Source organism: Nasonia vitripennis (assembly GCF_009193385.2).
Source record: "Nasonia vitripennis strain AsymCx chromosome 4 unlocalized genomic scaffold, Nvit_psr_1.1 chr4_random0003, whole genome shotgun sequence".
Classification (NCBI taxonomy): Eukaryota; Metazoa; Arthropoda; class Insecta; order Hymenoptera; family Pteromalidae; genus Nasonia; species Nasonia vitripennis.
Genome location: NW_022279638.1, coordinates 4546823 through 4560431, shown reverse-complemented (window position 1 = coordinate 4560431; position 13609 = coordinate 4546823). Strand labels below are relative to the sequence as shown.

At 31.6% G+C, this 13609-nt stretch overlaps 1 protein-coding gene and 1 long non-coding RNA gene across 2 annotated transcripts in view; one reads left to right on the top strand and one right to left on the bottom strand.

Moving 5' to 3' along the window:
- LOC107981432 (putative thiamine transporter SLC35F3) overlaps positions 1 to 13609 on the bottom strand; it is a 671722-nt gene that overhangs the window by 581873 nt on the left and 76240 nt on the right. The window lies entirely within an intron of this gene.
- LOC116417042 lies at positions 1953 to 4877 on the top strand. The gene is made up of 3 exons (XR_004227325.1): positions 1953 to 3171; positions 4071 to 4665; positions 4737 to 4877. It is a non-coding gene; the product is annotated as an uncharacterized LOC116417042 (long non-coding RNA).

Genomic DNA, 13609 nt, shown 5'->3' with positions numbered 1-13609 from the left:
CGCGATTATTCCGGCGTCGCGGCGAGTCGCAAAGTTGTTGGCGACTCGCATATTATTATTTTATAATTGTAAATTCAAGTTTATTTCGCGACTAGCAAATATAACCCTAGTCTTATTATTTTACATGATTTGTCATCATTTCTAAACCTCGCTCGTTTACTTCCGAGTCCTGTTCCGTCCTACGAATACCGCCGCACTGTGGGCGATTTCAGGAAAAGTATTGTCAAAATCAAATTGAGCCTCTCAGGAAAGTGCTAGGGACCTAATTTTTTTTAAATGAAGATTGTACTTCTCAGATATAGGGAAAAATATCAGAATATTGTTTTCTGATGATGTCGAACCGGGGCACCCATGAAAAGTACGAAATTTTAAGAAAACGATATTTTAGCTACTTGTTAATGCATTAATATGCCATAAAAATACATTTTAAAATAATTGGGAATTTTTGAGACAATCATATACTATTTTTTTAATTAATGAATGATATGTTTTACCAACATAACCTAAAAATTCATCTATTTCGACCTATTGTACTAAGAATCGTGAATCCGGGACTTAAAATTATCATAAATCACGGACCTCTAATTTGATTAGCTTCGAATATTATATTCTAATAATACAGCACTATATAAACAAGAAAACATGTTATTTTAAAGTATTCTAACCTACAGGAATTTTAAATCTGAGAAGTTTCATTCTGTAACATGAAAGTATTCAAAGTTAACACACATAAAATTGTTGATAAAATAAAATATTATTATTCTCACCACATATAACGTACATAAATTGTTGTATATATATATATATATATATATATATATATAATTATCTAACCTAGACTATTACATTACATGCTAACGCTATAGTATTTACACGTTATATAGTAACAATTAGCAATGAAATAATAACTATGTGATGTAAGTACCACTTACCATTACTTTATATAGATAATATCAGATAATAGGAAATATTAGGATATAACAAATAATACTAATAGTCAAAATTATATAAATTTTTCTGTCATTATTTGCAATTATTTTTTTTTTTATAAGAATTTTGTTTTTGTTTAATTTCTTAATTATTATTGATTATTATTAATTTATATTCAATTTTTATTTGGAAATGGATGTAGTGATAAGTGATCTTATTTGTTACTATTTTTAATTATTTGTCATTATTTTTTCAAATGTTATCGTAGTGTACAGAGTTCATGCTCAATTTTCTAAAATGATTTTTCTCTTTGTAATATTTAATATTGTCATGTTTTAATCATTGAAATATTATGAATGTACATAAAAATATATTATATAATATTTATATTATTTTTATATGCATTCATAATAATTTCATATTCATCGAAAATTGACATTATTTAAATATTACAAAAAGAAAAATCATTTTAAAAAATTGCGCATCAAATCTATATACTCTATGCACTACTTTAACAGAAGACGTTGTTTCCCATAACTAATTAAAGAATATATATTTATGTAAATTCTAGTTGAAAATCAAGCAAATGTTATTTTTCACAAGGTGTTTTTTTTTACAAAGTATTATTGTTTACAAAGTGTTATTTTTAAAAAGCAAGTGTTATTTCAGTTACGAAATTGTTCAAACGGTAGTTTTGAAATATTGATAAAACTCATTATTGTGGCATTTTTTCGATAAATTTCTGTGGCATACGATAAATACTTACTTAAAATAATTAAATAAAATAAGATCACAGTTTCATCACAGCATAAATTCCGACAAATTAATGCACATCTTTCCAAAAATATATTATGTTTTTTATTAAAATTAGGTGCAAAAATTTTGAGAATAAATCGTGAGTGATATGATATAATTACTTTTACACAAAAAAAAAGACAAAAACGAAGAAATGCCAAAATTTCTATTATAAAAAAGATACGCAAATTTAAAAATTCATCTTAAAAATTTTTCCTTCCAGAAGGCTAGAATCAATTTTTCTTCGGCATACTCCCTGTATATGTTAAATTTATTGAAGATCATACGCGCTATTCATAAAATCATATATCGTTATAATTCATAAGATGGGCGGACGAAAAAGAAAAAATAAGCATAATAGAGGTCGACCAAGAAAAGTCAGAAGAGGTTCCAAAGGTGGAAGATATACCACTATATCAGATTACTCTATATCTACTAAATATAGACGAGCAAGAGGTATGTGGCTTCGCCCAAAATGATGTTCAAATTTTAGAAATAGCGTTAAGTCTTGCAAAGAAATTCACCGTAGATGATACTGATTTATCCAATGTAACGCAAAATGAGAATAATCAACAGTGTGAGTCAAATATATTGAAACATACAGCAGATTCAGCTGCAGCATTTTATTTAGAGCAAAACTTGAATAAAAATTCTTACATAAGTTTATCTAAAGATTGTAAAATGAGAAATGCTCCCATTTATCCCTGCTGTTCAGGAATTTCCAAAGCTTTGTCCGAATGTCTACCAAATGGTTACGATATTTCCGAGGTACAGATTGTGGTATCCATGCAGGAGATGTTAAATAAAACTAGTGAGCGACTTTGCAATGCAGTTGCTTTGGATTGGAGTGTCAACGACTTGATTGATTTAACGCTTTCTGTAACTGTAGGGTTCGATAGTTCTTCAGGTCATAAAAATGTAAGTATGCTACAAATGAAAGCGAAGCTTCCGAGCAGTCCCTCTTCGTTACAAGCTTCATTATCATTAAAATAAGCTCTAATAAATCTGATGGAAAATCATGGATCAATCCAATTCCTCAAAGTGTAAGACTTTATCGACCATTAAGGATTGCATTCGAAAAAGAAACAGATGATACGACCATACGTGAATACAATCGATTAGAAAATGAAATAAAGAATCTCAGTTCTTATAAATTTAGTCTGTCCAATGGAAAAAACATTTGCGTTTCTTATGAAGTTACACAAACTCTTTTTGATGGCAAATATTTAAATGTAATAGTGAGAAATAGAGCAACCAGTAGATGTCCAATTTGTAAGATAACGTCTCATCAGTTTGGAGAATTTGGCAATAATTTCACTCCTGTTGCTGAATCACTGAAGTATGGTTTGGGATTATTGCACGCAGAAATTAATACATTTGAGCATCTCCTAAACATTTCTTATAGAATGCCATTCAAAACGTGCGATATTCGATAACCGCTAAAAGGTGCGTCTATAATAATTATGTGCATGCTGTTTTCCCCTTCAAAACGATCAACGTTGATTCAATGCTGATTTCAATATTGATTTCAGTTTGAAATCTGCGTTGATTCAATATTGAATCCACGTTGAATCAACGTTGAATCAACATTGAATTTATCCGAAAATGCAACGTGGATTCAGCGTTGATTTCAGACTGAATTCAGTGCTGGATTTCAGGGTTCAATCAGAGTTGAAATAAATAATTGTAAAAAAAATATCGCTAAAACCTGGGCTCGAACCCGAGACCTTTTGAATAGTAGACGAATGACTTGACCACTTAGCCATTTCGACACTTTCATTTATATCTCATAATGTAACATAAACGAAATTCTATAGAAAATAACCGAAAATTAACCTACTCTATAATGATTTTTATAATAATACTGGACTGGACCCTCAACTGGACCTCTCTGTGCTCTCGGGAAGGTACCCAGCTTCAAGACTATTTGCCACCTATAGGTTTCCGTGTATGTTACATTATGAGATATACATTGCAAGTGTCGAAATGGCTTAGTGGTCAAGTCGTTCGTCTACTAATCAAAAAGTCTTGGGTTCGAGCCCACGTCTTGGCGGTTTTTTTTTTACAATTTTATTTCAACCCTGATTGAACTTTTAAATTTAGCACTAAATTCAGTCTGAAATCAACGCTGAATCCACGTTGCGTTTTCGGACAAATTCAATGTTGATTCAACGTGGATTCAATATTGAATCAACGCTGATTTCAGACTGAAATCAATATTGAAATCAGCATTGAATCAATGTTGATCGTTTTGACGGGGTTATTTAGAGCCTTAAGCAACTACCTCATTAATCAATAAATGCTATTAATGTTTTTTATTAATTTATACATTCTACGATTTTCAGAACGATATCAAATTCGAATAAGAGATGTGCAGAAAAAAGTTTTCATTAATTTCGGAGTTAGAGAAGACCAAGTATTACAAGGCCATGGAACAACAAATACTGGAAATATAGCTCGTAGTTGTTTTGAAGATCCGAAAAAATGTGCAAGGTCATTGGAAATTAATGAAGATTTGGTTCAAAATATTGTAACTATATTAACTTTATTTAAATGCAAAAAGGAGCTTAAATTAGACGAGTTAGAAAAGTTCTGTATAAATACATATCAACTGTACTAAAATACGTATCCATGGTGTCGAATGAATCCGACGCTTCATAAAATTTTAATGCATGGATGTCAAATTGCCAGGCAATTTCCTATGCCTTTAGCATACTATGCCAAAGATGCTAATGAGTCTTAGCATAAGTTTTATCGCAGAAATATGACAGAACACTCCAGACAGACAAGTAGATTAGCACGAATTACGGATGTATTTAACAGAGTAGTGCATATGAGTGACCCAAATCTATCTTTGATGTTCATAGGCAATCAAATAAAATTAGCTAAGAAGCACATATTCTTTCAAAATGCACAGGCATTGAGCTATATAAAAGAAACGTAAGTTTATTTACGAATTTAATTTTGTCATGGGCTCAGAATTATGATATCATCCTCAATCTATTTTATAGGCATATTATGAACGAAGAAGAGTGGGAAGAAGAAAACCAGAACACAAGTGATGATGAAAGTAATATGGCTTATGATAATTCTGATGAAGAATCTATAATGTAATTATTATGAAATAATAAAAGGTTATCATAGTAATTGGAAATGGAATACTTATATCACAGAGTTATTATTTCGTTGCTCATTGTTACTATATAACGTGTAAATACTATAGCGTTAACATGTAATGTAATAGTCTAGGTTACATAATTATATATATATATATATATATATATATATATATATATATATATATATATAACAATTTATGTACGTTATATGTGGTGAGAATAATAATATTTTATTTTATCAACAATTTTATGTGTGTTAACTTTGAATACTTTCATGTTACAGAATGAAACTTCTCAGATTTAAATTTCCTGTAGGTTAGAATACTTTAAAATAACATGTTTTCTTGTTTATATAGTGCTGTATTATTAGAATATAATATTCGAAGCTAATCAAATTAGAGGTCCGTGATTTATGATAATTTTAAGTCCCGGATTCACGTTTCTTAGTACAATAGGTCGAAATAGATGAATTTTTAGGTTATGTAGGTAAAATAAATCATTCATTAATTAAAAAAATAGTATATGATTGTCTCAAAAATTCCCAATTATTTTAAAATGTATTTTTATGGCATATTAATGCATTAACAAGTAGCTAAAATATCGTTTTCTTAAAATTTCGTACTTTTCCTGGGTCCCCGGCTCAACATCATCAGAAAACAATATTCTGATATTTTTCCCTATATCTGAGAAGTACAACCTTCATTAAAAAAAAAAAAAAAAAAAAATAGGTCCCTAGCACTTTCCTGAGAGGTGCAATTTAATTTTGACAATACTTTTCCTGAAATCGACCATAGTGCGTCGCCTCCGCGGGCATTATTTATTAGTACTTATTTAACGCAGTTGAGCAGCCGAACACGCGCCAGGCGGCGCGTAGACCCAGCAAAATAGAAGCAGCAGAGACAGCTGCATGCAACGGAGGTGTTTCGCGGGCATAGAGGAGTCCTCCGCCGCATCGAGGGAACGCGATCCAGTCGTTTAGCGCGTTATTCGTTGATCGAATTTACACCCCGTTACAATGTACACTCGATGGTAGTTAATTCTTGTGAAACATTTTTGAAATGCTCCAACAGATTGCTAGATTGATAAATTCTAACCAATCAAAAGCATAACAATTAATTACCGTCGAGTATAAATGAATATATTCAATACAGCCAACATTTTATAAAAGTAGTTATAGCTACTAGTACACAGGACCGGCTTTAAAATTATAGAATAAAATAAATTTTGAATATTAAAATAGTATATTACGATACGTGTGACCTAAATGGTTTTTTCACACGGCGCAGTAAACGCTAAGCGCCGTGTAAAGCTGAATCATTTAAGTCAAGAGTATCGTATAAAATTTTATAGCACAGACTGCTAAAATCCGCAAGTCTCGTCAATTCGTGACTTAATAGCGGATTTTAGCTATAATGTGCTATAAAATGTTTTTAAACCCTTTGTAATTATTTGTTGACAGCATTAATTATATTAACAAAATCTAACAAAAAAATGATATTAATGAAATATTTTTTTTTATTTACATTCATAAAATAATGTAAATTGTGAGATTATAACAATCATAATATTTATATTCTGTACTAAAATGTAATACATAATACGATATTTACTTTTATATTAAATGATAACGATATATTCAATTCCGAACGAAAAAGAAAAATGAAAACAATTGAAGAAAAAACGTTATGAACTGCAGATGATAGCAGAAAAATGTAGGAATTGAGACACAGATAACGGCAATCTTTTGTTGTCTTCAGTTTTATTTAGTTTGCTAGATACTTCGGTTGGATTTCTTTTTTTTTTTTCTTTTTTTTTCTCGTTTTTTTATAGTTCAAAGCAGTTTTCTTCGTTTTATAATTGCTGTCTTCTACGTTCACTAGTTCGTTCCCAATCAAAACAGCTATCTTCGGATTTCTACACATTTTACTTAACTTTTTTAAAACCACGCCTTTTAATAACATAAAAAATAAAATTAACTTTTAAAAAAGTAAAAAGTCAGGTGAGTTTGATATATTCCGCAACGAAATAACAGATAAAAAAGAACTGAGATCAATCAACCAGAGTCCAATTTATTATATTTAATCGTAATGAAACACTTTTTTTGGTCAATAAAGGGCTTACTTAACTTAAAGTTAAATTATATACAGTTCAATTAGAAAGAATTCTCAAGATACTTACTACGTAACATGCCAAGACCGTTTTAATGTACTTATGGTGTTTTTATGACGTTATAATAAAATACGTAAAGCGAAAATTTTAGTTGTTCACCAATAAACAAAATGAAACAATCATGGCAAGTTACGTAGTAAGTATCTTAAAAGTTTTAAAGTGAATACTTCTATAGGCTCGCCGGGTACACATTTTACTGGGGAGTGAATCGGCGAGCGGTGACCGTCACAGCGGCTCGACAGACCGATCGTCACGAAAGCAGCGGCAGCTCTTTCCCCCCACCACGCACTCTTCGCTGCGCATATTAGCATGCTCGCACAGCTCAGCTCTTCCCATACATATCAGCCGCACTTATTTATACACGCTGCAAGCGGCTATCGGATTTTCTCGGATTTTGGACGCGCTAATATAGCGGTACCTTTTCATGGTACTTCAATTTTTTTGCGTCAACTAGACGACGTGACTTTTTTAATATGCGCAAAACGTTTGCAGGTATAACTTTATTGACTTATTGCGGTAAACATTATGACAGTATGACACGCCCTGGCGTAAACCTCGATTTACCGCACGCTCGTGCAAAAATGCACTCTCTAAATCTCGGATAACGCACGTTGTGTCATAAAATATCGTACGATACTATTATTCTTATTATATTTTCTTTATTCGTATTATATTTGACTATCCTAAATTTATTAGTTGATCAATGATTACTTTACCTAAGATTTTTCAATTCTCTGTCAAAGTTGCGATTATATTGGAAAAATAAGAAAATGGCGGCGATTTACGCATCAAAATCATTAAATCAAAAAATTATAAAAATTCATCAAAAAAGTCACAATTAAATTTATCCTTGTAGATTAGTACTTTGCACTCAACGAAGACGCATTTGAATTTGCGCCGAAGACTAATTCATTTCAGTTTTGCCGCTAAATAAATAAAAAAATGAATACAACAACCAATAACTATTAATAAGAGAAGACAACAGTTTATTCATAGTTTAAAACTTCATTTTATAATTGCTGTTTTCTACGTTCACTAATTTGTTTCCTATCCAAACAGCTATCTTTGGATGTCTACACATTTTTCTTAACTTTTTCAAAAACACGCCTTCAATAACATCAGAAAAATTAACTTTGATAAAAGTAAAAGGTTAGGCGAGTTTGATACGTTCCGCAACAAAATAACAGATCAAAAAGAACTAAGATCAATCAACCAAAGTCAAGTTTATTATATTTAATCATAATGAAGCAACACACTTTTTTTTGTCAATGAAGGACTTACTTAACTTAAAGTTAAATTATATACTGATCAATAAGGAACATCTATCGAGATACTTACTATGTAACTTGCCATGACCGTTTCATTGTACTTATGGTGATTTTATGACGTTCTAATACAAAAAAATAAAAATTTTAGTTATTCACCAATAAACGAAATGAAACGGTCAAAGCAAGTCACGTAGTAAGTATCTTGAGAGTTTTTCTAATTGATCAGTATATAACTTAACTTTAAGTTGAATAAGCCCTTTATTAACCAAAAAAAGTGTTTCATTACGATTAAATATAATAAATTGAACCCTGGTTGATTGATCTCAGTTCTTTTTTATCTGTTATTTCGTTGCGGAGTATATAAAACTCGCCTAACCTTTTACTTTTTTAAAAGTTAATTTTTTGAGATTTTAGTCCTTTTTAGTAAATTTTTTGAGGTATTTTATATTTCTCTAAAAAATAAAATATAAGCATCTTTGGCACCTTTTGACCGTGGTTTTTTTAGTAACATTTTAATCACTAACATGAAATGACTGATTGTTCTGATACACTACCCCCGAATGATTTCTACACCTAGACACAAAAAACCACGAAGCGCACCACCTAGACCGTCGTCATCGGCCACCCCGTACAACTAGACACCGCCTTCGGATTATTTCTACACCTAGACACTCAAAACTACATGTGAGCGAGCATGCAGAAGATCGATGAGAAAGCAATATCCATCTGTGTATAGCTGTGCGGCCAACATCATGGTCACACTTGTTGCGGCTAACTGAACGGCCTTAAAATTATTCGATTTGATTTGAGCATTTTGTGAATGACACACTCGTGTATTATATCAAAGGTAGTTTTTATCAATATTTTTGTTGAAAATCATAGTTAGGCATAATAAAACATGATATAAGTCATAATATATAAAAGACAAGAAAGAAATGCATTTATTTCTTTGTAATGAAAAATGCGAACCTCAACATAGAAGTAAATTGTACGCGGGCACCGCGGCTTCGTCTGCTTCTCAGACTTACCTTCGTGGTGCTACCGCGCTACTTGATAATAGAATCTTGTTAACGAAACTGTTGAAAACTGGTAAAATCTGGTACCATCCGCAGAAAACTAAAAAAAAACTAATAATACCTGTAAATAACTGTTGACTATATCTCAATTCCAACATTCTTCTGCTGAACATTTGTTTTGTTCAGTTATCTTCTGTTTTAGTCTGAAATCTTTAGATGGAAACTGTTATGGGCAAACTTTTGTTCCACTAAGGATCAATATAAGTATGGAAAATTATGTAATTTTATATAAATCCTCATATAAAAGATAAATTCATTTTATTATTATTTTATTTAATACTTATCTAAATTATTAAATAAGACAGTATTTAAAATATTTTACGATATAGTGTGCGTAAAATGCACTATTACGGACGGTCCACGTGCGTTTAAGTACATTTTCCGCCTCCTGTATCCGGAAATGAGGTTCGATAAACATGCAAAAAGTTAATTTTTAAAATTTCATAAATAGATAAAATTTAGTTGTCAAATTAGAATGACACTTTATTGATTGTGGAATGAATTTTATTTATTTTTGAATACGGTTTTACTATTTAAAACATAATTCTCAACTATGACAAAATTTAGAGTTTTTAGAAGTAAACCTAAAAGAGCAGTATACCTAATAGTAGAGATCTCATGAGATTAATCAATAGAAATGACTATAGATAATTGATGAAAACGTTAAAATATTGAAAATTCACATCAGCTTGGGGTGTGCAGTAAATTTGTATAAAATATATTTGAATATTATAGTAAGCATATGTAATACATTAATGAAAGTATATAATTGATCGTAATGTTTGTTTAAAACATCTATTTGATTATAAGTTACGGTTTATTAAAAATAATTTATATTGTTCAATATTAATTTATCTTTCTCTACTGATAAACTTATGCGAGTGCTCTTTATATAACGAAAATAATTACATAATAATTTTTGTCATTTCATATTCACAAAAACATAGCTTTGAAAAAAGGATCATATCTGCAGAAATAATTCTTCACAGCACCCCTTTCATCAAGATTAAATCTGCAGATTACATCTTGTGATATGCATAAATGCATTCAGCATTAGTCATTTATATTCACAAACAGATTGCTTTGAAAGAGAGATCATATCTACACAAAAACTTATTCGCAGCATTCTTTTGATCTTGACCAAAACTGCAGATAACATTTTGTGATATGCATGAAACTATACGGCATTCGTCATTTCATATTCACAAACACATAGTTTTAAAAGAAAGATCATATCAGTACAATAAAATTATTTGCAGCATTCCTTTCCATCGGGACTAAATCTGCAGACTAACATCTTGCGTTATGCATAAATGCATACAGCATTTATCATTTCGTATTCACAAACACATAGCTTATTATATAGCAATTATTATAGCTCTAATTACTAAAATATACAATAAAAACAATAAACGAATAACTGATTCAAAGGGTATTGCAGACAATATGAATTTAGTAATGTTGGTTTAGAACTGAGCAAAAAAATCGAAATGCCAATTAATGCTAAGCTAAAACTACCGAAATCAAATACAAAAGCAATCATTTTTAAACCAACTAATTGTGCTAAAATCACAAACATCATAAATAACTTGAAACTAAAAAAATGGCAAAACACTTGCTAATCACTTATTAAAACCACTAGAACACATTATTACCCTATGCATAGAAACTTCAATCTGGCCCAATTCCTTTAAAAGTGCTAAAATCATACCCATATACAAAAGTAATGACAAAAATTATTGTCAAAATGATAAACCAATATCCGTAATTTCCAACTTAGCAAAAATCTTCGAAAAAATCATTTATGACCGACTTTATGATTTTATGGAGTCTTGCAATATTATCTCACAAAATCAGTATGGATTTGTTAAAAAAAAGGGAACCAAAAACGCTTTACAAAATATTACTAAAACCTTATATAAAAATTTAGATAGAAGCAAGCCAAATGCTATAACTTTCCTAGATCTCGCTAAAGCCTTTGACACTGTCAATCATAACATCCTATTACAAAAACTATATCAATATGGAATAAGAGGTTGCGTCTATAAAATAATATCAAACTACTTATCCTAAAGACAACAAAGAGTTAAAAATTAACGATACACTAAGTGAATCAATGATGGTAAATACGGGACTACCACAGGGCACTATCCTCGGGCCACTTCTGTTCATGCTTAACATCAATGATATGCTAAAGGAAAACACAATTTCATATGCTGATGATACTGCCATAAGAATTGAAGATAATACTTGGAAAGGCGTTGAACATAAACCAAACAAAGAAATAAAAAATATATCGAACTGGTTCGTCATAAACCAACTCTCATTAAATCTGGATAAATCTACATATATGACCTTTGGCAATTATCAGGATAGTGTTCCAACTAACTTTGAGATAAAACTGGATAACATAGTATTAAAAAGAACGGACAACTGTAAATATCTAGAAATCATTTTCGACTATAACATTAAATGGGATAAACATATTAATTACCTCTATATCAAGACCAAATATCTCGTTTTTGTGTTTTACAAACTGGCTAAAATCATGAACACAGAGACATTAAGACTAATATATTATGCACTTTTCAACAGCATTGTCGGGTACGGTATCATTGCATGGGGGGGGGGGGTCTACGCAGGTGCCTTTAATCCAGTTGCGAATCTACAGATGAGAATATTGAAAATTATCGATAAAAACCACTTTATAACTAACAAAAACCCACTCAATATTACTCAATTATTTGCAAAATATGCGTTATGCTACGATTATCACAAGCTTAAATCAATATATGTGAACTCAGACAGTGTAACAAGAAACGAAAAAATTCAAATTTCAAAATGCTACAAAACAATTAGTAATAAGAATAGCTATAACGTGGCGATAAACTTTTTTAATAGACTACCAAATACCATAAAGAATATACAAACAAAAAATATGAGAAAAATAATAAGAGATTGGATTGCGACAAATATAACATGAGAAGAGTGGCATACAAACTTGATTGTCAAAATTTGGAAAAAATATACTATTCACTGTTAATAAAAGGTAATGCTCAAATGATTTCCCACACACATCAAATCAGCAATTTCAAGAACGAACGTTCTACATTGGAAGTCCATATATGAGGATATACTTACTGAAAAAGTGCTAATAGATGTTCGCACATACATATGTGCGAAAGGTCAGTGCAAACTAAATTCAAACGCTCTCACCAATGTATGTCTACCTACATTTGGACTAAAATATTAAATTATAACACAAAACGATACAATAGATAAAATCACTAATATTGCAACGCAGCAAATGAGGAGACTGAGACACATCAAACAAATACGGAAGGCCGCAATTCAAATTTGCAACAAGACGCCATATGTTGCGACTATAGAATCAAGAATAAAAGCATAAAATTAAAACATGTGCACTTCGTAAAAAAAATAACAGATACAACTGAGGAGAAACATAATAACAGTATAAAATATAAACCTATAGAAACAGTTTTTTATGATATAGATAAAATAGCTGAAAATAATAACATCAAGACTGCTTCAAGTGAAGCAAGTAAAGCACCATGCAATCCGATTCTACAAAAAAATAACTACTGTATGGTTACAAAACTTGGTCTAGTAGCACCCAGCTACCAAGACCCAAAGTACATTGTAACCTAACAAATTCAGTATTAATATAGTTGTAAATTAATCTTGGAACGAGTGAAAGAACAGAGTGAGTTCCAACAAAAGGAAAGGGTTGAAAGAGAAAAAACTCAAGTGAAAGAACGCACGCAAACGCAAAGACGCGAGGTACCTTTTCCGCACGCAGAGAGAGCTCTCTTACCCCAAAGACGAACGCAAAAACCGCCGCTGAAGAGGGCGTTGAGCAGGCCTCGTCGTAGTCCGCCGCTGCTTCCGTCCTGGCCTGGAGGTCTGGAAGCCGGGCCTGGGGAGCGAAAGGATGGTCCGCAACCGTGCACCAAGCGCGCCCCGACGTCTCGGGGAGCCAGACGCTTGGCACGAGGGCAACAAGGGGTGTTGCCGCTGTTCGCTCGCCCCGAAGGAGTCACGTACAACACGTGGACACCTTCGCCAACAAACCTTAAGACTATCGCCTCGAGGCACACTCACACACTCGCACAAATACACACACGCGAACGACGCGATCGCGAATTTTCCGCTAAACACTACCAACACGGCGCAGAACGAGGTGAACAGTGATAGCTCTGAGAAGAACAAGTCACTGGCTCACCGTCAGAAG